Raw genomic sequence first — 24807 nt, 5'->3', positions numbered from 1 at the left:
TTGTTTCGCTTTGCTGAATAACATCATAGATAGATAGTTGTCAGTTGCCCTAAGAGTCAACAATTTCTGATAGGGTTTTCTGTTAAAAGAGTGGTACCCAGTATTTGCCACGCATCGCTGTTTTTTGTCTTCAGTGCAGAATCTCCAGTAATGGCATACCACTTAGTGTCTGGTTTATTTCATGGTACCCCTTAATGACACACGCTTTACCACCCAAACAGCACCCAGCTATATAGGGTATATGTGTATATGTACAACCTCTCACAGGACACCCAAGATTGCAGCAGTCTGTCTCTTGATTTTTTTAAAACACTTGTTTCAAAAGTATCTTTTTATTTTTAAGATTTTATTTATTTATTTGACAGAGAGATCACAAGTAGGCAGAGAGGCAGGCAGAGAGAGAGGAGGAAGCAGGCTCCCTGCTGAACAGAGAGCCCGATGCGGGGCTCGATCCCAGGACCCAGAGATCATGACTTGAGCAGAAGGCAGAGGCTTAACATACTGAGCCACCCAGGCGCCCCTCAAAAGTATCTTTTATGTCCATTTTACGTGTTGGTTGATTCTTTGTATTTCTTTATAAGATGATTCTCCCTATTCTTATGAACATGATACTGGAAAAGCAACTATGTTTGAGTCAGACATGAAGAAGACACTGCACATTGTCCCAGGCCATTAGGAGAGATCACATCAGGTATGAGGTAGATGAGCTGAGCAGTTGAGCTGCTGCTGACCTCATGCCTGTGTTGTCACTAGCACAAATGGTGTCCCCCTTCATCCTTTTATTTGCATCCCCCTTCTTCTTGTGCTTGCTGTTGGGGCGTGTCCGGATTCTCATACTTGGTGTTATCTCTTCAGTTGTCATTTCTTGTAGATGCTTTTGGCTACCAGGGTTCTGGTCTGTATCTTCATGACCTTGATCATGAGGTTTAATTCCTGTTGTGATGTAATCAGAAGGTCAGGCGTCATGAAGAGTCTGCCAGTCCTTTGTCATATCGCTATGTCACATACCCGATAAAAATGCTGCATTGTGCACCAACTGTAGCTCAATTAAAAAAGAAAAACAGAAGAAGATTCTGCCCGTCTTGCTTTGTCAAACTCTTTTTTTTTTGACTTCTACTAAGAGACTTCCCAATGAATTTGAATTTTGCTTTATTAATTCTGAAAACATATAAAATGAATCTGAAATTAAGGAATACGCAAAAGCAATTCAAATGCTTTTAAAAATTGCAACTACTCTGTACTGAGCTACTTATTATTATAATCCAATTATTTTTACTCTGTATCCATTGACTTTCTGATGAATGTGTAGGAGTTTGTCTCCTGTTTCTTTAGGCTGCTTTGCTGTGTCACTGACAAGTTTGTGTTCTCTTTCATCAGCAACCAGCCGACTTAGGACAAGATGTATTTTACTGGATATGTGAGATGCAATCTGATACAATTGTGATGCATGAAACACCCCACCTCTCACACAGAGACACCTGCCATTTATAGTTCTCTGTTGGTTTCCACTCTACAAGCACAGGGGTTAGGATACACTCATTTTTTTTTTTTATAATTCCCATCACAAAAGAAAAACATGTACAGTGCATTTATAATTGTGCCTGCTGAGATTTTGAGCATACTGCTGGCAGGAGAGAACTCCTGTTTTGACTAGACATCAAGGAGAACCAAATTTATAATTGTACACAGTTGATTGGAAAAATTTTCCACCATCAAACTCCTGGCTGTGTACATCGCAAACCTAGTTGTGCTTCAGCTGGCCACGTATGCTTCGTGCCAGGGACCACATTTCCACCAGGATAAAACTCTGCATCTTCAAGTTGCAGGGTGAGTTAACACAGAGCATGAGTGGAAGCTTCCAGAAGCTATTCCTACACCAGGAAGGCTAGCAATAAATTAACTATGAATGGCGGTGATTGCAAACCACATACATGTATCCCAACAAATCCCCACTAAATATATCCCTAACTCAATCTCCCTTAGGTCAGATGCCACAATATTTATGGTAAGTTATTACAGCAAAATGACATAAGGCAGAATTGACAGAGGGAAAGAGCAAGTGGGGAAAATCTGGAGCAAAGCAGAAGCAAGCTTCCAAGACTCCTTTCCTAATGGAGTAGTAAACCAGGATATGCTTAAATCCCCCAGCAATGAATTGTGGTCAGACATGATAGTACAAAACCCTAAATAAAATTTTAACAAATGATTCAGCAACACATTAGAAAAAAAGTGCAACATGACTATATGGTACTTACTCCAATAATCAAGATTGGTTTTGTATAAGAAACATATTTATTTATTTATTTATTTTTTCTTTCAATTTTTAAAAAAGATTTTATTTATTTATTTGACAGAGAGAGAGAGTACAAGCAGAGGGAGTGGCAGTCAGAGAGATAAGCAGGCTTCTTGCTAAGCAGGGAGCCTGACATGGGACTCAATTCCAGGACCCTGGGATAATGATGTGAGATGAAGGCAGATGCCCAACCGACTGAGCCACCCAGGTGCCCTTCTTTTAATTTTTTTAATTCACTGTGCCACTTTGGAGCAAAGGCTTTGCACATATTCCCTTTCCTTGAAACACTCTTCTGTTTTCCTTGACACAAAACTGTGTAGGTCTTTATTTTTTAACCGATCATATTGGGTTAAATTATTGATATATCTAAGGGAAGCAATTTCTGATAATCTTCTTAGATACTAAATTAGACAAAATTGAATATTCATTCTTAACTTTAAAAATTTTAATGTAAAAGGGCTTCATATTATTTTCCCAATTTGATAAGTGATATCTCTTCTGTCCCCAAAGCATTTTCAGGATGAATGAGGAAATGCTTGAAACTTTCTCACAAATTCAGGATTTGTGATGCCATCAGGACCATAATTTCTCATTATGCTAGATGTGCTGGTAAGATAAAGAGGCTAGATGTACAAGAATTTGAAAGGAGGAGGTGAAATAATCACTAGTTAAATACAATATGATGATATACCTGGAAAATTCAAGGCAATTAACCAAAAATGAATAAAAACAGTGAAATAATTTGATAAGATAGCATGATTCAAAATCAATAATAATGATTACATTGATTGTATGCACACACACAGGCAGAATAAGACACCATATTGTGATATATGAATGAAGAAGATAAGCCACAAAATTTCACAGTCTAGTCCACTCCATGTTTTTGAGTACATTCCTTCTCCAAGGTCCACAGAACCCCCAGGTCATCAGGGAAACAAAGGTTCTGATTCTCCAGGAGGCCAGATTCCCTCAGACAAAACTCTGTCCTCATCCTTCCAGGCTGAAAGTCTATCAAGGCAGAGCCACAAAAATTCCAGAGGCAAGAAGAAGGCTTCACTCCTGGGAGAAGAAGCATGGAGGAAGGCGCCGAAAACCGTCAGGTCTGGAGGGAGGTGAACGTCAAGAAGCAGATCCTGCAATAGGACAATGAAGCCCATGGGGGCGGGGTTGGGGGTGGGAGACTAGCTCAGCGGCTCCTGCAGAAACAGTGTAGTAGAGTCGAGAACGGTTCAGCTCTAGCAGGAATAATCTAGAAGAAGAGCAGATAGATTTCAACATATTTTTTAAAAGCTTTTATTTATTTATTTGAGAGAGAGAGAGCACAAATTGGAGAAGAGAGGCAGAGGGAGATGGGTAAAGTGGGCTGCCCGCTGAGTGGGGAGCCAGATTCAGAGCTTGATCCCAGGACCCCAAGATCATGATCTGAGCTGAAGGCAGATGCTTAAACAACTGAGCCACTCAGGCACACCTGGATTAAAACATACTTAAGAAGTGAGGTCAGCCAGAGTTTGCAATGACGTGGATGGAACTAGAGGGTAGTATGCTGAGCGATATAAGTCAATCAGAGAAAGACAATTATCATATGATCTCTCTGATATGAGGAATTTGAGAGGCAGGGCAGGGGGTTGTGGGATGTAGGGAAGGAAAAAATGAAACAAGATGGGATCGGGAGGGAGACAAACCATAAGAGATTCTTAACCTCACAAAACAAATTGAGGGTTGCTGGGAGGTGGCAGGGGTAGGGAGAGGGTGGATAGGTGATGGACATTGGGGAAGGTATGTGCTATGGTGAGTGCTGTGACATGTGTAGGCCTGATGATTCACAGACCTGTACCCCTGGGGCTAATAATACATTATATGTTAATAAAAATAATTTAAAAAAAAAGTGAGGTCAGCCAGATTTGTAGTTTGGCCTGTGGTGGTGGGGTGGGCTTAACATTTAAATGGTGCCATGTCTTCAATATTCATCCAATACTGTTATTAACATTTAATCATTATTGACAGAAAGCAGAGGCTGAGTGTTACAAAAATGCTTACTTTCTCCCCTTAGTAGCTATGCCCCTGTTACATTAGCTTTCACTAATTGTAATTCACAAAGAATGTCAAGTATTGTCCTAATTCTTCTTCGTGGAGTGGCTCGAGTTTAAAGTCCTTGTTGGAATAGAAAAAATGGAAGACAAAAATCAAGTGTGAACTCCTAGGTAGACGACGTGACAGGTCCGGAATGAAATGTGTACCAGCTAAGTCATTGCCACGAATAGCCCCAAGTATGTTCAGCTTGGTCTTTTTCTTCCTTGCTTCTTGGTGTGTTGGGGGAGCTTTAAAGATATTGTGTGTTTTTTCATGAGCATGGGACAACATCAGTTATTTCGAGAAATAAGAAAAAGGTGATAGGGGCACCCTCATGCTTTTTTGCACAAAAAACAGAAGAATGCACTTTACATTTTTCCATGATGTTTTATGAGCAATTGCCTACTCGTTGACTTGTGAACTTATTTTTGCCAAATGAACCATTCAAGATGGGGACTGCAATTTAGAAGCACATAGACTCAAGTTATTTAAAAAGTCTTAGTACACGAGAACATTAAAAAAAATGTATTCATTGGAGAAGCAGGCTTTCAAAAAGTGGGAAATTTTAACTTTTCAAAGTCCTTTATAACCCCGTCCTTTACTTTTTTTTGGCCCAAGTTTCACAGACAATCAACCTCAGGCTGTCGGTGGAGTTTATACCAGTGAACTTTGCCACCCAGTTTAATTTCCCTTTCAGCTTGGCTTGGTCATAATATCCACCTAATGGAATCCCATCTCCCAAATTTCTAGTCGTCCCTGCATTGCACAATGGATGGAGCTAATCATGTTTTAAATAGACTAAATATTACAGTGACATAAAAAGGCTCATTATGTCTTAGTCAGGAATATTAAACATCTGTGACCTGGGAGAGGAGAAAGGCAGAGATGAAGTTTGACGTTTGAGTGAAAAGTGGGTGATAAAAACAATTAGGGCATTAATGGAAGAAGATTCTGGACTTTTTAGCACCACTGACCTTTCCAAGCCTACTGCTTCTCTTTGCTAGTCTCTTTGATTGCTATGTTTCCTGAGAAGGAAAAGGATAATTTAGGGGATTGGCTGAAAATTTCTTCAATCTCTTCAGCCAAGGAGGGCTGCTGCTCTGCCCCATTACCCGAGGATTGGTAGCTCTCTAGGCTCAGTTCCTCATCTGGGAACCACCACCCCATCAGGACCTCACTGCTTGATACCCCGAAGACAGTAGCGTCTGGAGGACCAGGCTGATTTGTAACCCCCCAGCCCAATGCACTCACACGCAGGGTGCGGCAGACCAAGCTGGAGGGGCAGAGGCAGGGGCAGGTGCAGGTGTCAGCAGTCAGAGGGAACTGGGTGTCAGTCCTTCTCTGCTGCCGGCTACGAGACAGAGCCTCTTGGAGCCCCATTTCCTCATCTGTAAGAGGGAGTTAAATTACATCAAGGGCTGTGAGATCAAAGAAGATACCTAAACGAAGCAACTAGAATAGCACTGGGCACCATAGAAATAGTCATTCCATTGTTTCTCCTTCGCCTTCCAGATTCCTGGGAAGACCTCTTTGTACAGGCGAATGTGCATTCAGTTACTCCTTCCCCCTGTGTTTACATGGTACTGACCAAGGGTCGGGCACGGGGCTACGTGTTACAGAGATGAGATCATCAAAATGCATATTTTCAGGTAGGTCAGAGAATGGAGAGAACAGGATTAAGTCTGTAATTTTGGTCTGAAGAGAAGTCAGTTAATTTTGTTCTATATTCTCGTTTGAAATAATTACGAGTGGCTGACATTTAATGGGCACCCATTAGAGCCGGGGCACTGTTCTGCTTTAAATGTGATGCTTGTTTTCATTTTCAAAATATTATTTTTGATTTCATAACAAGATCTGTTATGATTATTATAAAGTTATGAAAATTAAGTTAGGGATAAATTTGAAAACAAAAATAATGCTTCACAGTATTTCTTGAGAGGACCACCGCTGGAAGATATCCACTATTAACATATGGGTGGGCAACTTTCCAGAACATTCTGAGACCTTCTTTTTGTAATTATATACATAAATATATATCAATTTGTATGTGTGTATATATATGTTAAAAAATACAAAATTTTGAAAACAAAATGGAATTACATATTACTGATTCATAGCATGTCTTTTCTGGCAATAGTATATTATGAATCTCTTCTCACAATCTATAATTTTTAACTGTTTAGTTGTTTCCAATGTTTATAATACAGACAATTCTGAAACAGTTTTGCATAGCCATCCTTGCGTCTTAGCCAGAACGCCGGGGGCAACTTTTAAAAAAAATATTTATTTTTTAATTTTTTCTGGGGCAAATTTTGAACAGGTGACTTTGTGTCTATTGCCAGATTCCTCTCCAGAAACAATGTATTACTTACACACCTCCAGCAATCCGTAAGAGGATCTACTTTTCCTCTTCACACACATTTTTTTTTTTTCAGATCAAAATCTTTTTTTTTTTTTTTAATTTTCAGCATAACAGTATTCATTGTTTTTGCACCACACCCAGTGCTCCATGCAATCCGTGCCCTCCCTAATATCCACCCCCTGGTTCCCCCAACCTCCCACCTCCCACCCCTTCAAAACCATCAGGTTGTTTTTCAGAGTCCATAGTCTCTCACGGTTCACCTCCCCTTCCAATTTCCCTCAACTCCCTTCTCCTCTCCATCTACCCTTGTCCTCCATGTTATTTGTTATGCTCCACAAATAAGTGAAACCATATGATAATTGACTCTCTGCTTGACTTATTTCACGCAGCATAATCTCTTCCAGTCCCGTCCACGTTGCTACAAAAATTGGGTATTCATCCCTTCTGATAGAGGCATAATACTCCATAGTGTATATGGACCACATCTTCCTTATCCATTCGTCCGTTGAAGGGCATCTTGGTTCTTTCCACAGTTTGGTGACCATGGCCATTGCTGCTATGAACATTGGGGTACAGATGGCCCTTCTTTTCACTACATCTGTATCTTTGGGGTAAATACCCAGTAGTGCAATTGCAGAGTCATAGGGAAGCTCTGTTTTTAATTTCTTGAGGAATCTCCATGCTGTTCTGCAAAGTGGCTGCACCAGTTTGCATTCCCACCAACAGTGTAAGAGGGTTCCCCTTTCTCCACATCCTCTCCAACACACGTTGTTTCCTGTCTTGCTAATTTTGGCCATTCTAACTGGTGTAAGGTGGTATCTCAATGTGGTTTTAATTTGAATCTCCTGATGGCTAGTGATGATGAACATTTTTTCATGTGTCTGGTAGCCATTTGTATGTCTTTGTTGGAGAAGTGTCTGTTCACAATCTTCTGCCCATTTTTTGATATGATTATCTGTTTTGTGTGTGTTGAGTTTGAGGAGTTCTTTATAGATCCTGGATATCAACCTTTTGTCTGTACTGTCATTTGCAAATATCTTCTCCCATTCCATGGGTTGCCCCTTTGTTTTGTTGACTGTTTCCTTTGCTGTGCAGAAGCTTTTGATCTTGAATGCTTGGATCAACCAGGAGATCAAAGAAGAACTTAAACAATTCATGGAAACCAATGAGAATGAAGACTTTTTGGTCCAAAACCTATGGGACAGAGCAAAGGCAGTCCTAAGGGGGAAATACATAGCCATCCAAGCCTCCCTCAAAAAAATTGAAAATCCAGAAAACACCAGCTGTTTCTACACCTTAAAGAACTGGAGAATCAACAACAAATCAAACCAACTCCACACATAAGAAGGGAAATAATCAAGATTAGAGCAGAGATCAATGAGGTAGAAACCAGAGATACAGTAGAACGTATCAATGAAACTAGAAGCTGGTTTTTTGAAAGAATCAATAAGATCCGTAAACCATTGGCTTCACTAATCCAAAAGAAAAGAAAGAAAGCTCAAATTAATAAAATTATGAATGAAAAGGGAGAGATCACAACTAACACCAAGGAAGTAGAAACAATCATCAGAAGTTATTATCAACAGTTATATGCCAATAAGCTAAGCAACCTAGAGGAAATGGATGCATTCCTGGAAAACTATAAACTCCCAAAATTGAACCAGGAAGAAATTGACAACCTGAATAGAGTGATATCTAGTAATGAGATTGAAACAGTGATCAAAAACCTCCCCAAAAACAAGAGCCTAGGACCTGATGGATTCCCTGGGGAATCCTACCAAACTTTCAAAGAAGAAATAACACCTATTCTCCTGAAGCTGTTTCAAAAAATTGAAGCAGAAGGAAAACTTCCAGACTCTTTTTATGAAGAAAGCATTACCCTGATTCCCAAACCAGGCAAAGACCCTACCAAAAAGGAGAATTTCAGACCAATATCACTGATGAATATGGATGCTAAGATTCTCAACAAGATCCTACCAAACAGGATCCAACAGCATATTAAAAAGATTATCCACCATGACCAGGTGGGATTCATCCCTGGGTTACAAGGATGGTTCAACATTCGCAAATCAATCAAAGTGATAGAACAAAGCAATAAGAGAAGAGAGAAGAACCACATGGTCCTCTCAATTGATGCAGAAAAAGCTTTTGACAAAATCCAGCATCCGTTCCTGATTAAAACGCTTCAAAGTATAGGGATAGAGGGAACATTCCTGAACTTCATCAAATCTATCTATGAAAGACCCACAGCAAATATCATCCTCAATGGGAAAAAGCTTGCAGCCTTCCCGTTGAGATCAGGAACACGACAAGGATGCCCACTCTCACCACTCTTGTTCAACATAGTATTAGAAGTCCTAGCAACAGCAATCAGACAACAAAGAGAAATAAAAGGTATCCAAATAGGCAAGGAAGAAGTCAAACTCTCTCTCTTCACAGATGACATGATTCTTTATATGGAAAACCCGAAAGACTCCACCTCCAAACTACTAGAACTCATACAGCAATTCAGTAATGTAGCAGGATACAAAGTCAATGTCCAGAAATCAGTGGCTTTCTTATACACTAACAATGAAAATACAGAAAGGGAAATTAGAGAATTGATTCCATTTACTATAGCACCAAGAACCATAAGATACCTGGGAATAAACCTAACCAAAGAGGTAAAGGATCTGTACTCGAGGAACTACAGAACACTCATGAAAGAAACTGAAGAAGACACAAAAAGATGGAAGACCATTCCATGCTCTTGGATCGGAAGAATAAACATTGTTAAAATGTCTATACTGCCTAGAGCAATCTATACTTTTAATGCCATTCCAATAAAAATGCCACCAGTATTTTTCAAAGAGCTGGAACAAATAATCCTAAAGTTTGTATGGAATCAGAAGAGACCCCGACTTGCTAAGGAAACGCTGTAAAACAAAAATAAGACTGGCGGCATCACGTTACCTGATTTCAAGCTTTACTACAAAGCTGTGATCACCAAGACAGCATGGTACTGGCATAAAAACAGACACATAGACCAGTGGAACAGAGTAGAGAGCCCAGATATGGACCCTCAACTCTATGGTCAAATAATCTTCGACAAAACAGGAAAAATATCCAGTAGAAAAAAGAGAGTCTCTTCAATAAACGGTGCTGGGAAAAATGGACAGCTTTATGTAGAAGAATGAAACTCGACCATTCTCTTACACCATACACAAAGATAAACTCGAAATGGATAAAAGACCTCAACGTGAGATAGGAATCCATCAGAATCCTAGAGGAGAACATAGGCAGTAACCTCTTCGATATCACCCACAGCAACTTCTTTCAAGATATGTCTCCAAAGGCAAAGGAAACAAAAGCGAAAATGAACTTTTGGGCTCTTCACACACATTTTTATCATTTTTCTCATCCCTCTTAATTTAATAACTGAAGATCTCTTGTTTTTGCTTTTATTGCTTCACTTACTGGTTAGGTTGATCATTTCTTAGCCATTTCTGTTAACTTAAGCAATTCTTAAAATAACTTAAAGTTTGCATTCTTTTGCCCAGTTTTAAAATAAGAAATTTGGCATCAGAGATGTTCACAGGAGTTAACTCAAGCTCGCTTGGCTGGCATGTGCCAGGGCTGGACTCACACTCAGATTCATTTCTTGCTGGAGCTGCTTCTTTGGCTCAGATCCTCTCATCTCCCCAGCTGGCTGGAGGATAATGCTCACTGTACAGACTAGAAGATGTAGTTGATGAATTTATTTGCCCCCTGCCTGCAGAGTCCTGGGTGAAGCTCAGGACCATGGAGCTTCTTCTTAGGACTATTTTGTTACCAGAAAGTTTTATAGAGACCATCAGAGCAATACTGGAGTCCTAATGTTAAAGCCAACAGTAGGCTGGGGATTTACTATGTGGAAAACTTTATAGTGGGGGTGAGGAGGGGCAAGCAATTAAATGAAGCAGAAGCATATTTGGGGCCAAAGATAATGGGCTTTTTAAATGGGATTAAACTTGAAGTTCAAGATCCCTGGCCGTCTGGGACAAGAAGGATAAGAAGGCAATAATGAGAAAATGGCATCTTGGAACTCTCACACTGAGTCATTTCTGGAGGATGTGTCTTCCTCAGCCCTGAGTTCCCAGCTGCAACACAGTCTTTGGCATAGAGTGTGCTGCACAGAGCTATATGTGTGGGCTGGAGGAACGAGCCAGAAGGCTTATGTACCTGCCACCGCCAAACATACACACCCACTAACATTTATTCCTACCTCCGTAACCTGGCCCCCCTCTTCAAGGTCATTCCCTTGACCTGTGCTCTCCACACTTCCGTCAGGGTCCTTGTCCCATCACCTGGATCTTCTTCTTCACCTTCCACCTGTTTCTTTCTACCTGGACTTAACTGTGCATAAGTTGCTCCCAACTCCAAAAGAACCCTTACTTCCAGGAGAACGGCTCATCTTCTACTGAATTTCCCTCCTTGCTGACACATCTGTGCCGTGAAAGTTGGAACGTATTTGAGATCTCTGCTTCCTGACTGTTCCCTATTGACAGCGACATCTGACTTCCACCTCCACCACCCAATGAAGCGGCCCTTGTTGTGGTCATCAGCAGTCTTTTTATTGTCTTAAAGCCAATGTTCATTTTTCATTATGTATCTTCCCTGACCTCAAGGATTCCTAAACCTGCATCCTTCGTTTATAAAACATTTCTTTTTTCTTCCTTAGCCCTGCACCATCCTGGTTTGGCTCCTACCTCTCCTGCTGTACCCTCCATAAATCTTGCTGCTGCTGGCTTCCAGCTCTCTCCTCAGCCCACGGCTTCCTCGCACCCAGGTCGCTGCGCCGGCCTGTATCTCCATCGACCCCCCCCCCCCCCCCGACTCTCTTTGGATGTTCTCATTTGCAACCCATTCTTCACGGTGAAAGAAGATTCATGGTTTAACAATGCTCAAGTCTGTTATTGTTGACTTGCTAATACAGTCTTCATGGCTCTTTGTTAATTTATTAAGTAACAACTAATTACAGAATGCTTGCTGTGTACCCCGTACTGTTGTATGGGCTGAGGATACAGCGATGGCTAAAGTGAAGTTCTAGCCTGGTAGCTGTCATCTACTAGATGGAAAGAGATAATAAATGAATGTATCACAGCAGGGAGAGGACAGAGAGGGAGACATCAGAGGACATCAATGCTGGGGAGGAATGGAGAATAGGAGGCTCAACTGTGTAGCCTTTTTGGCCATGGGAGGGATTGGGGTTTTATTCTGATTGAGTCAGATGTCAGGGCTGCAGCAGAGGAGTGATGGCATCTGATCTACATTAAAGGGACTCCTCTGGGTACCGCACAGAGAATGGCCCATATGGAGGAAATGTGGAGGGACCGTGTCCCAGCTTGGAGCCTTCCGGACCATCTTGGTTCAAGACAAGTGTGCTGGGGTCAGGTTGTATGCCATCCAGGTGTCTTGGAGGCTTCTCTTCATATGGACCTTCTTTAAGTCAAGGTCATGGGCAGTGAAGTCCTCCTGGGGTCTCTTCTGAAAGTACATCTGATACCTGGTCCAGAGCTGGCCTCATTATCTTATCGGTGCTTGTTGGAGTGCTCTTAATGCATGTTGGATGAAGGAGGAGTAGTTTTAATAGAGCAATGTGAGATGATGTGGCCTTTGATTAAGGAAGAGCCCTCTGCTTGAAAGTGGACTAGAAGGGTTCCCATCAAAACCCCCACTGTCTTCAAGAATACTTTGCTCCTTCCCTCCATCAGATGTGATTTTAAATAGTTAACTTTGAACAAATTAATACTTGTACCAAGGAGAGCTTAGAATAACCTCATTATACAAAGATTATCACAAAAAATGGCAGTCTTCAGGCCCCACTTCTCTGAGTCTACTCTCAATGTTTCCTGAGGCAGCCATGTTTGCTGCTTTTGGTTGTTTTTTCCGGTTTCTTCTTTCCTTCTTTCCTTCTTTCTTTTTTTAAGATTTTGTTTATTTATTTGACACAGAGAGAGAGAGAGCGAGCGAGGGATCACAAGCAGGGTGAGTGGGAGAGGGAAAAGCAGGCTTCCCTCTGAGCAGAGAGCCCAAGGTGGGGCTCCATCCCAGGACCCTGGGATTATGACCTGAGCCGAAGGCAGATGCTTAATAACTGAGGCACCCATGTGCCCATCTCTTTCCTTATTTCTGAACAAAACAATTTTACTGCTATTTATTGACATTTCAATTTTAGATATTATTTGTTGACTTTCTGACTACCGTAGATGAATTTAAGGTCTTTCTTACAACTTCCCCACTTATGTTCCCTTTTTCACCTTCCAAAGAGAGTTTCAGCACAATGTTAGCTAAATTATTCAGTGTGGATGACATCCTGGCTATGGAAATATTGCTCAAGAATTATTTATTCAGAAGGGTACAATTACTATATTTCCTCTCTAATATTTTAATGTTTCCTGGAGTTAATAAATGCCCTGTGCATTTGCTTGCTTACTTTTTTTTCAAAGATTTATTTATTTTAGAGGGGTGGGAGGGGCAAAGGGAGAGAGAGAGGGAATCTCAAGCAGACTTTGCACTGAGTGCCAAGCTTGACATGGGGCTCTATCTCACGACCCTGAGATCATGACCTGAGCCAAAACCAAGAGTCCATCCAGGAGACCCTGTCCCCCTTTTGAAAGAAAGCAAAAGTAATTGTTCAGAGCCTCCCCAGAAGGTTTCTGCTTCAGCCTCAGAGGTTACACAACCACAACTCTCTAGAAGAGAGGCCGGGAGCTAGAGACCATGAGTGTCATGCTTGGCTGGGAGTAGTCTTGGTCTGATTCTTGGGTTGGGTAGGTGGCTGCTCCACAAGGAACTGGCCTCCTTATCCAACAAGGAGGGGTGAGGTATGGAATCATCGAGTAGCCGCTGCTTGTTCTGTTGTCCCCCTCCCCAAGGGCTTAGGTCTAAACTCACCTGCTCTAACAAGCCAGGCACGCTGTCTGCTTGCTTTCCTTTGTCTGAACTTTAGTTGTCCCCATTATCTGGTGCCCCCACTAACCAGTCTTTTTTTTTTTTAATTTAATTTATTTATTTGACAGAAAGAGTGAAAGAGAGTGAGCACACAGCAGAGGGAGATGGAGAAGCAGACTCCCAGCTGAACAGGGAGCCCTATGTGGGACTCGATCCCAGGACCCTGGGATCATGACCTGAGCCGAAGGTGGACGCTTAACCGACTGAGCCACCCAGGCGCCCACACTCACAGGTCTTGTCTTCATGGGTTATATTTTATATATTCCCCTCCTGTCATTCTTTCAGGAAGTGACTGCTTTTAGCTGGATCCACAATATATTCGTGACTGGCTCTGGACCATTTTGTCCCCCATTTTAACAAGACATTTTCCAGAGATGCCTTGATACCCTCCCCAAGTGCAGGAGGCTCCCTGCTCATCCTTCCTTCCCTCCAGGGCTTGACCAACGGCCTGCCTCACCTCAAGCACAGAGAACATGTTTGCTGGATGGAGCTGCTTGCAGGAAATGAGACTTTATGTCTTATTCAGGTCTGCCGGGTGACAGTTTCAGCCAGCATCTTCTCATTTCTGGCCTCCACAGAACTGTACGGTAGACAATTCTATTTTTCAGGAGAAAGCCAGGAGAGTAATTGAAGCTCCTGAGGGGAGAGTTTCAGAGTCAGAGCCAGGCCGATGTGCATTTTCCATCCTGGGCTTCTGAGATGGCCGATCGGAGCTGCGGCTAGAGGGAGGGGAGAGGAGGCCCGGCTGAGCCTCTGGATCTGGAGGAGCTGGCAGAGCTGCAGAAGTCCTTCGAGGACGTGGCTCTCAGCGACATGGAGCCCAATGATCTTCAGAACCCCTGACAGTCCTCCTGGGCAGGGCATGGGGCTGGGGAGGGACAATGGCTCTCTGAACAGTCTGGCCACTGGCTGTGTGAAGGCAGGCAAAGAGAGACGCAGGAGGTCATTCGAGTTCTGCAGGGACAGCCTCCTCTGGATTCATCCATTTGGGGCATCAGAATCTGGACTTTGATCATCAGGGAATGTCCACCAACCCAGTCCCCACATATAATAGTGCGTGGAGTGTTCTTTTAACTCTGAATTTACGATGATAACAGTATCAGTCGAGAAAATCCATGCCAGCACTCTGCAATGAGATGGGTCTATAATTTATTTCACAAATATTAGAAAACAGTCTATAAATGCAGGTTGGGACCTGCTTGGTCTCCACACTATCCTCATGGAGAACCATTCCTTACTAGGAAGGAGCACCAGGAAAGGGAGATGCATTTCCCTCTCTGTCTTTCTGCTCCCTTCCTCCCTCCCTCCCTCCTTGTCTCTCATTTTCATTCTATTATCTATCAATCCATCATCTATCATCTCTGTCCCTGCTCTCTGAGCTTCGTGCAGGTATAACTGACATATCATAAGCTGTGGGTATTAGCAACTTATAAATTCTGTTACATGCATACACCCATGAACCAATGACCACAATCAACATATGGACAATCCATCACCCCCACAAGTATCTTCATGCTCCCTTGTAATTGTTCACATACAACCTTCTCATCGACAAGCAATCACTGATCTGCTTTGTGTCACTATAGAATAGTGTGCATTTTCTAGTATTTTCTGTTATACAGTAGGCATACATTCTTTTCTGCCTGGCTTCTTTAGCTCAGCATGGTTATTTTGAGATTCATTAATGTTTCAGTGTATATGAACAGATTATTCTTTTTTTATTGCTGAGAAATATTCCATCATATGATATTCCAGAATTTGACTAGCCACTTACCTGTTGATAGATATTTGGGTTGATTTCTGTTTTTCTGGCCATTACAAATAAAGCTGAATGAGCTATCATGGATAAGTCTTTAAATGGACTGGATTGTTCTTGCCGCTTTCACATTAGTCTACTCTCACGGTGATGGGCGGTGACCATGGCTTTCTTCACGACATTTGTTTTCAGGTCTCAGTCTTCTGCTATGACATTTTTCCCATTATAAACTTTACCTTCTGAGTCTTTACTAATGAATTGTTCTGGAAGTTTCTGCATTGCTCAGGTACAATCTGCAAAATCCTGGCTGGGGTTGAGCAAAGCTGCAGCTCTCTGTCTGATGTGAGCTCCTGGGTTCTGAACGTGCTGTGTTCTTACCAGTTCTGTTCTCTCTGGGAGTGGCACTTCATAAGTTTGCTGCAGCACTGGGAGGAGGCATTTTAAAACCCCGTTGACAAGAGTCATATCCTGCTAGGAGTCCATGCCACAAAGTAGCCCTTTCTGGGCAGTGACATAGATGCCAAAACACTTTCTGGACAATCTTATTGACTAATCCTCCTGCAACAACTGAGTGGGAACGGCCTGGGGACCTATAATAAATTCAGGGAGGAAGAGCATGCAGGCTGCACCAGGACATCTTATCAAAGCCTCTCATGGCTCCTTTTTTGAATCACGATGCAGACGCAGGCCAAGTTTTTGAGTACTAACTTGCAAAAGTCATAATCAACAGTGCAATTTCCATTACTGTCTTTTGCAACCTTCCAATCCCTGTTCCTGTAAAGTACTTGTTTGCCTTCTCCACCCCCCAGTAGTATCATGCTGTGTTAAAATTTGTATCATTGGATGTCTTCTCACACATCTCTCCCCACAAACTGCAGGTTCTGCTTTCAAATTGGCTGATTTACTTAGCATCTCAAATCTACCAGTGAGCTGCTCTGGTGAAATCTTTATTCCGGATATTTCCCTGTTCAGTTTCAGCATTTCTATTTCATTATCTTATTTTATTTTCGTGTTTCAAGATTCATTGTTTATGCACCATACCCAGGGCTCTATGCAATATGTGCCCTCTTTAATACCCACCACCAGGCTCACTCATCGCCTTACCCTTCTCCTCTCCAAAACCCTCAGTTTGTTTCTCAGAGTCCACAGTCTCTCATGGTTTGTCTCCCCCTCTGATTTCCCCCAACTCCCTTCTCCTCTCCATCTCCCCATGACCTCCGTGTTATCCTTATGCTCCACAAGTAAGTGAAACCGTATAATAATTGACTCTGCTTGTCTTATTTCAGCATTTCTATTTAAAAAAATAATTTCTATGTCTTTACCTATATTCCCACTTTAATGAGACCTTGTTCACATACTTTCATTTAGTGCTTTGAACGGATGTACAGCGACTGATTTAAGGAGTTTTGTGAATTCTTTATCTAATAAGTCCAGTAAGTTTCCACTGGCTTCTCGAGGTTCTAGGTTGGTGACCTCCTTTACCTGTGTGTGTGTGTGCCATAATGTTGTTGTTATTGAAAATTATTTTCAATAATATAATGTGGCTACTCTGGAAATCAGACTCCCCTGTAGACATGATTTTTTATTGTTATTCTTTGTTTTGTCGTTCTTGATGCTATTTGTTTATGTAGTGACTTGTCTGGACTAATTGTCTAAAGTCCATATTCTCAGGGCACCGGGGTGGCTCTGTCGGCTGAGTCTGACTCTCGGTTTCAGCTCAGGTCATGATCTCAGGATCTTGTGATAGAGCCCCACATGGGGCTGCACATTCAGCAGGGAGTCTGCTTGAGATTCTCTCTCCCTCTGCCTCCCCTTCTCTCTCTCTCTCAAATAAATAAATACAATCTTAGAAAAATAAACAAAGTCTGTATTCTCTCTTGTGTGTAGCCACTAAGGTCTGTAGCCAGTTGACTTAGTGGTCAGCTGAAGATTCCACAGAAGTTTCCTTAAATGCTTGAAACAGTGTCTCACACTTTGCCAGGAGAGCTGAGTTTGTGTGTTTAGACTCGCTCTCAGTACCTGAGCTGTTTACACCTCTGCCTTCATCCCTGTTTCCTGCTTACACAGAGCCTCGAGAGAGCCCATGATGACACATTATGGCCTTCTCAGATATTTCCTGAGACTGTGCACAGCCCTGAACATGGTTCTGGCCTCCTAGATCCCAGAAATATGTCAGAGCTCCTCAACGTGCCCAATGAAAACCTCACTCCCCAGATCTTTCAGGGTCTGTGGCTAACCCTTTTCCTTGCCTCCAATAGTCTCCTCACCTCAGGCCGCTGCATTACAACATTAAACACCTTCCCCTCGCTTTTTAATAGACTTAATTTTTTTAGAGCAGTGTTAAGTTCACAGTAAAAGTGAGCAAAAGATACCAACAGCGCCCATATATCTCCCAAAGTGCCTTGCTCACTGTTGGTGCTGTACATTCTATGGGGTTTGGCAAACATGCAATTAATCCACCCTGGTAATATTGTACAGAAGAGTTTCAGCGCTGGAAAAGTCCTCAGGGCTGTCTATTCACCTTCCCCTCTCCCTCCCCTGGAAACCATGAATCCTTTTACTATCTCCATAGCCTTGCCTTTTCCAAAAGGTCATATAGTTGGAATCATACCACGTGTAGCCTTTTTGGATTGGCTTCTTTCACTTAGTGATATGCATGTGATGCTCCTCTGTGTCTTTTCATGGTTTGAGAGCTCATTTCTTTTTGGTGCTGAGTAATATTCCCTTGTCTGGATGGACCACAGTTTCTTGATCCATTCACCTGCTGAAGGACATTTTGATCACTTCAAAGTTTTAATTTGCAACTCCCCGATAATATATGATGTCAAGCATCTTTTCACTGGCTTATTTTCCATCTGTACACCTCTTTGATGAGGTGTCTGTTTATATGTTTTCCCATTTTAAAATCAGATTATTCACTTTGTATTGTTGAGTTTTCAGAGTTCTGTGTATATTTCGGATAACAGTCTTTATCAGATGTGTCCTTGGCAAATATTGTGTCTCTGTCTTCGTTTTCTCTTCTCATTCTCTTGACCACTGATTGTTTTTGACAAACACACCAGGGATAGAACTTTTCTCATTGTGTGGGCTCTGAATCAGATCAGATAATGAACAGCCCTGTGAATGGGGCTTTTCAAGGACTTGCCAGACAAGCAAACTAGGGCAAGGTGATGGGGATGAGCCCTTCTCAAGAACTCCAAACCTGATCTGTCCCCTCCAGTGTCTGCTTGACTGCTTGCTTTCACAACGCTGCCGATGACAAGGCAGCAGTTTTGCAGGGTTCCTGTAGAGCTGGGGGTAAAAAGGGATGAAAATAGGGCAAGTGAAAACATCACAAAGCTCCCTATTTTTACCAAGATTCAGCTAGTTTTTTTTTTTTAAATAAACGGTCCTTGGGGGTGCCTGGGTGGCTTAGTGGGTTAAAGCCTCTGCCTTCAGCTTGGGTCATGATCTCAAGGTCCTCGGATCGAGCCCCGCATCGGGCTCTCTGCTCAGCAGGGAGCCTGCTTCCTCCCTCTCTCTCTGCCTGCCTCTCTGCCTACTTGTGTCTTTCAAATAAATAAAAAAAAACAAAAAACAAAAAAAAATGGTCCTTGGATTATTGCAAGATACTCCTCATTGCTCAGGTGCAAGTAAACTTCTTTGCAATAAAGTTGGTCTGGATTTCCGGGCCCACCTTACACTGACTGAATCAGACCCTCTTGAGATAAGACCTCAAAATCTGCGTTTTAAAAGCTTTCTTAGCAAAAAACTAAAACAAACAAACAAAAAAAACCTGTTAATTTCTGGAGCTCTGAAATTATTTATTTATTTAGCTGGTGTTCCTATTACCTCTATGGAGGTGTAAGGTTTTACAGGGCCCTTTGTCTGCCATTCTGGAAGTCTGTCTCTTATTGGCCCTTTCTTGCAAACTCGTCTTATGTTGTTTTTCAGATTGTGTGTGGTGTTAAAAGCTGTTTCATACAACAAGGATTCTATGCTTGTGGGAAACAATACATAAGCAGATTTTTAAAATAAATCTCCTGTGTCACATTCTCTTTTCCACCTTTGATTTCAACACACCCTTGGTGCACAGTCCCCTACCTGCTGGAGGTCTACCTGCTGCCTCTCTGCTTTATTGTCTCCTGGCTTCTCCCTAAGCCCCTGAAAGACCCTTGATCTGTGTGAAGGTGCCCAGGGGTGCAAATGATTTAAAGCTTTTGGGGTAAACCCTCAACCAATAGGGGAACAGAGATAGATCTCCCTGTATCAAGAGAGACAATCTAATGGTGATTCCACACCATTCCTTATAGGAACCCTTGGAGCTCAATCTGCTTGTTACTGTAGTGGAAAATAGCTCAGTGACACACAATTTATTGACTTTTTCTTGTTCCCTGTGTCACCATTCCTCCTTTCCCGCTTCCGGCGATCACCTTTGAAACTCTTTCTGCAAATTATGTCTCAGATTTTACCTGTAGGGAAATCCAAACTCAGATACCATGGTTTTAGGAAAAGCTAAACATTTCCCCTTTACTACAGTTCTTAGAGTTTTAGCCACTGTTTCAGAGTATCCTTCTGTAAGAGGATATTGTGGTATGCTTTTCACCATTGAACCTTCTTAATTTATCATCTTGAGAACATGTGCCCCATGGAATATGATCATGCTTTCTGAAGTGTTGGTTTAGCATATACAGTTCTCTTTTGGGACTTAGGGTATTTTAAATGCTAATTAATGAGAGGTAAACATATTTAGCATTAAACACATTAGTCTTCTGAGGACACAGTAGTAAAGAATTTTGGGTGTTGGACAAAAATATCTTAACATGACAATCCCTCAATATGACACATACATTATAATATTCCAACTTGCAAGACAAACCATGGTGTCATGACCGACAAGGCTCGTATGATACAGAGATGGTAGACTTTCCCATGACACAGAGTTAATAGTTTATATTCTATTTGATGAAAAATTTGTGATGTCTATTTTATAGCAGAACAATACAATTGTGATGTAGCTGATTTTATGTATTAAAATGTTCCATGTTTTATCACTTATGATATTCAATTTGGGGGCACCTGGGTGGCTCAGTTGGTTGAGTGGCCAACTCTTGATATCCACTCAGGTCATGATCTTGGGACCCTGGGACTAACTACCCATCTGACTCTGCATTCAGCACAGAGTCCGCTTGTCCCTCTCCTTCTGCTCCTCCCCCCCACTTGCACTTCCTGTTTCTCAAATAAATAAATAAAATCTTACAAAAATATTCAATTTGGAAGATGCTAGAATTTTGTGGTAATGTTGGCTTGTATGCATGTGGGTATGAGGGACATAATGAAAACTTCTTGTCTACATCTCATGGTTTGGGGTACACCTTTTCCCTTCCATGTGCTTTGGTGATGCCTCACACTCCAGGTTATTAGAGGAGTCCAGTGGTTTTCAGCCTGTTAGATATCATCTCTGAACTTTTCCATATTGGCAATAGATGAGAAGCTCTCCTTTTCTTTTGAATCAAGGACTGTAGGTATGCAGGTCTGGAGCTGGTGGTGGCTGTTTTGCCTTCTACGTGGAGAAAGCTGGACCATAGTAAGAAAATAAAGCCAGTTTCACAGGGAACCAGAGAAGAACATAAGTGAGTAGAAAGATGGAGTACTACTGTCATTATTTGAGCCCTTATATATAGCTATGCCTGAAGGCAGCTTTGTTCCAGGACTTGCCAGCTGCATGAGTCAATAAATTCTCTTTATTGCAACTTGCTGAGCTAGTTGGTCCTGGAATTATGTCACTTGTGACCAAAATTCTTGACTTAGGGTAGGTTATAATACAAAGCCCATGTTAAATAATCGAGCTTGGTTCTGGCTCCATCCCCCCACCCCCCATCACCCTGCTCCTTATAAAGGGTAGGATTTTGCTCTGGAGTCAGGCAGACCTGGGTTTAGTCTGGTTTTATTGAGGGTTATCATCACCGACAATTTGTGACAGAAGTATCCCAGCATCCGTGTGAGAAGGTATGTTTTAAACCAATCATATCTGGGGTGAAAATCCTGGATATGTCACTTTCTGTCTTTGTGTTATTGAGCACATTTCATAATCTCTTTGAACTATATTTTCTCAATGTACTGTGTGAATTATAGCTCTTAACTTTTGTAGTTATTTTGATGATCAGAAATGATTTGCTTTGTAAGCTTGATAAATAATTGTTATACATTTTGAATACCTCATTAGTTTTTCTTATTCCATAAAAGCAGTATTTTAATAAAAGCAGAGGAAGAAACAAATGGAACAAAAACAAAAACATTCAACCTCAGACTTTGCTGTCTCTGATGGTTCCAAGTCCACGCAAACAAAGGTTACAGGACATCACGCCTCGGAGAAACATGATACTGTTTCCACTTTTGATCTCTCAACAAAAGAAATAAATACTGAATGTTTACAGTCACTGACCTTTAAATCTGTGATCTTCACAAATATAATAATTTCTCTCATTTGCAAGAGTTTTGTGGGAAGCCATCCTCTCCCTCCACAAATAACAGAAGAGAAGACAATTTTCTTCTGCTCCTTTCACCCCCACATTCTCCATGGTATTAGTGGCAGATCTGATTACTCATTAAGAGAGGGATAAGAGATTGTGCCATGTATTTTATATTCTTTTTCTCTTTTAACTCACTGCTGACAACCCTGCGAAGTGCTAGAGACCCTACCGTGCTGTGGGTGCCCGCTGGGGTTTGTTCCTCCTGCAAGGTCTTTTCAGTGCCTTCTGTTGGCAAAGCTCACAATAGAAAAAATAGTTGAAGGGCCCAGCTTACTTTTTTTGCAGAGCTGGCATTGAAGGGTTAACTTTCGGTTGAGAGACAATAAATTGGTAATGGACTCACTTACCGAACATCCCGGGAGGTGCTCAGGAAGAGAGAACACATGGTACCAAGAAGAAGACACTGGAAGGGAATTTCCTTTTCTTTTTTTTTTTAAGATTTTATTTATTTATTTGACAGACAATCACAAGTAGGCAGAGAGGCAGGCAGAGAGACAAGGGAGGAAGCAGGCTCCCTGCTGAGCAGAGATCCTGATGCAGGGCTCGATCCCAGGACCCTGGGATCATGACCTGAGCCAAAGGCAGTGGCTTTAACCCACTGAGCCACCCAGGCACCCCGGGAATTTACTTTTAAAAGGAGAAAATGTCGGGGTGTCTGGGTGGCTCAGTGGGTTAAAGCCTCTACCTTCGGCTCAGGTCATGATCCCGGGGTCCTGGGATCGAGCCCCAAGTCTGGCTCTCTGCTTAGCCAGGAGCCTGCTTCCCTTCCTCTCTCTCTGCCTGTTTCTCTGCCTACCTGTGATCTCTGTCTGTCAAATAAATAAATAAAATCTTAAAAAAAGGAGAAAATGTCATATTAAGTGGTTTAGAAAAAGAGTTGGAATGAGGTTTTAATTTAGAATCTCAAAATTCAAAAATTTGAAAGTAAAGACATTTACTGGCAAGGAATCATACTTAGCTCATAATTGGAATTTCCTGAACCTTAGTTACTTAGTCTGAAAAAAAAAAAAAAAGGTTTTAATACTGGAACTTCCTTGTCAGGTTCTTGTGAGAAACTTAATGACATTTATACATAATGGATTTAAAATAGTAGCTGGTATATATTAAATGATCAATAAACATTAGCTACTGTTTTTAATTTTTAGAATGCACAAAGTGGTTGAGTATTTATTCATTTTGTTTTTCAAGATCATATTATAATAAATGCATTCAATAATTTCATTTACTATATATTTATTGATCATCTGCACACAATCCTCTATACATTGAGAGTAGATCAGTGACAAAAAAGGGAAAAAGACCTTAGGGGGATAATATTCTAGCACGACTGTACAAGCATTAATAACCCTATGAGGTCTGCCTTTCTTCTCTCTTCCCTCTTTACCTCTGAATAGAGAGAAAGACAAGGTCCAGAACAGAAATGGGCAAACAGCAGCCAGTAGAGCACAACTGGCCCACCGCTTATTTTTGCAAATAATTCATTGGAGATTATTGGAATTCAGCCATGCCCATTCATTTCTGCATCATCTAAGGCAGCTTTCATGCTGCAATGGCAGAGTTAAATAGTTGTGACAAGGACCAGAGGACCTGCAAGTTGAAAACACTATCTGGTCCTTTACAGGAAAAGATTGCCAACCCCTGATCTAGAAAAAAGCGGAACTACATGGATGGAAAGTGTGTGAGAGGAGGAGAACCTCCCTTCCACCCATCCCACCCCATGCCACCTGGATCCACCCACATAAGACCACGTCTTGAGTGAGAAACACGTTTGTATTTGTGTGAAGCCTCTGAGATTTGGGGGATGTTTGTTACAATAGTTAGCTCACCCTTCCTGATTTAAATTGTCACATTTTCTAAAGCATTTATCAATTTTACCTATGGTGGTTCTTAATCTTTAATATTCGTATAATTCTTTTTTGAAGTGCCTCTTTAGGTTGCTAATTTTTTCTTTCTCACCAGATAACGGTCTACTCAGTGAAATTCTAATTTGTCGATGGACACCCTGGGCTTTGAGAACTTCTCCAGCATGGCTTTCGTGGAATCCACAGAAGTCTATACCTTTGCAAGCATTCCAATTTCATTTTGCAAACAGTTCCCATAGCATTTGTATAACATTTGAACTATTTGGGGTCCGCAGAATAATCCACGAGAACAGAGAGCTGGTAATAGGACTAGAGTCTGTGTTACAGCAAGAACTGCTTTTTGTTTTAAACAGTCAATTTGTTCATGATTATTTTTGCATTAAGGTCATTTGGTTTCTCTGTTCGACTTTGTAACTGGGAAATAGATATCAAGTACTCAAAGGAGGCTCCTTTTTGTATGTGTAGGAAAGTGAAGGAGAGGGAGCATCTAACTTCTGCTGGGAAAGTCGAGACATGATTAACAGAGGACAAGACATTTGAATTAGGTGTTAAGGGGTAAATATGAGTTTTCCAGGAAAGAATGGGGTTAGACATTGTAGAGAGGGTTTATGTAAGTAGATGTTAATGACACACGTCTGGGCACATACATTTTTTCTCCCCAAATATTTTTATTTATTTATTTGACAGAGAGAGAGAGAGACAGCAAGAACAGGAAACAAGCAGAGGGAGTGGGAAGGGGAGAAGCAGGCTTCCCAGGGAGCAGGGATCCCAATGTGGCGCTTGATCCCAGGACCCTGGGATCACGAATCTAGCCAAAGACAGACACGTAACGACAGAGCCACCCAGGCGCCCTGGGCACATACTTTTAACAGAGTTGTCTGTGGAAGCATGAAGTGTCCACATGAGGCATGGCCACAAGCTGAGAAGGTGACAAAATCTTAACAAGGTCAGTAAGGCCTTGTCTACACCTTAACGAG

This window comes from Martes martes, assembly GCF_963455335.1.
Source record: "Martes martes genome assembly, chromosome: 4".
Taxonomy (NCBI): Eukaryota; Metazoa; Chordata; class Mammalia; order Carnivora; family Mustelidae; genus Martes; species Martes martes.
Note: the sequence above shows the minus strand (reverse complement) of the source record.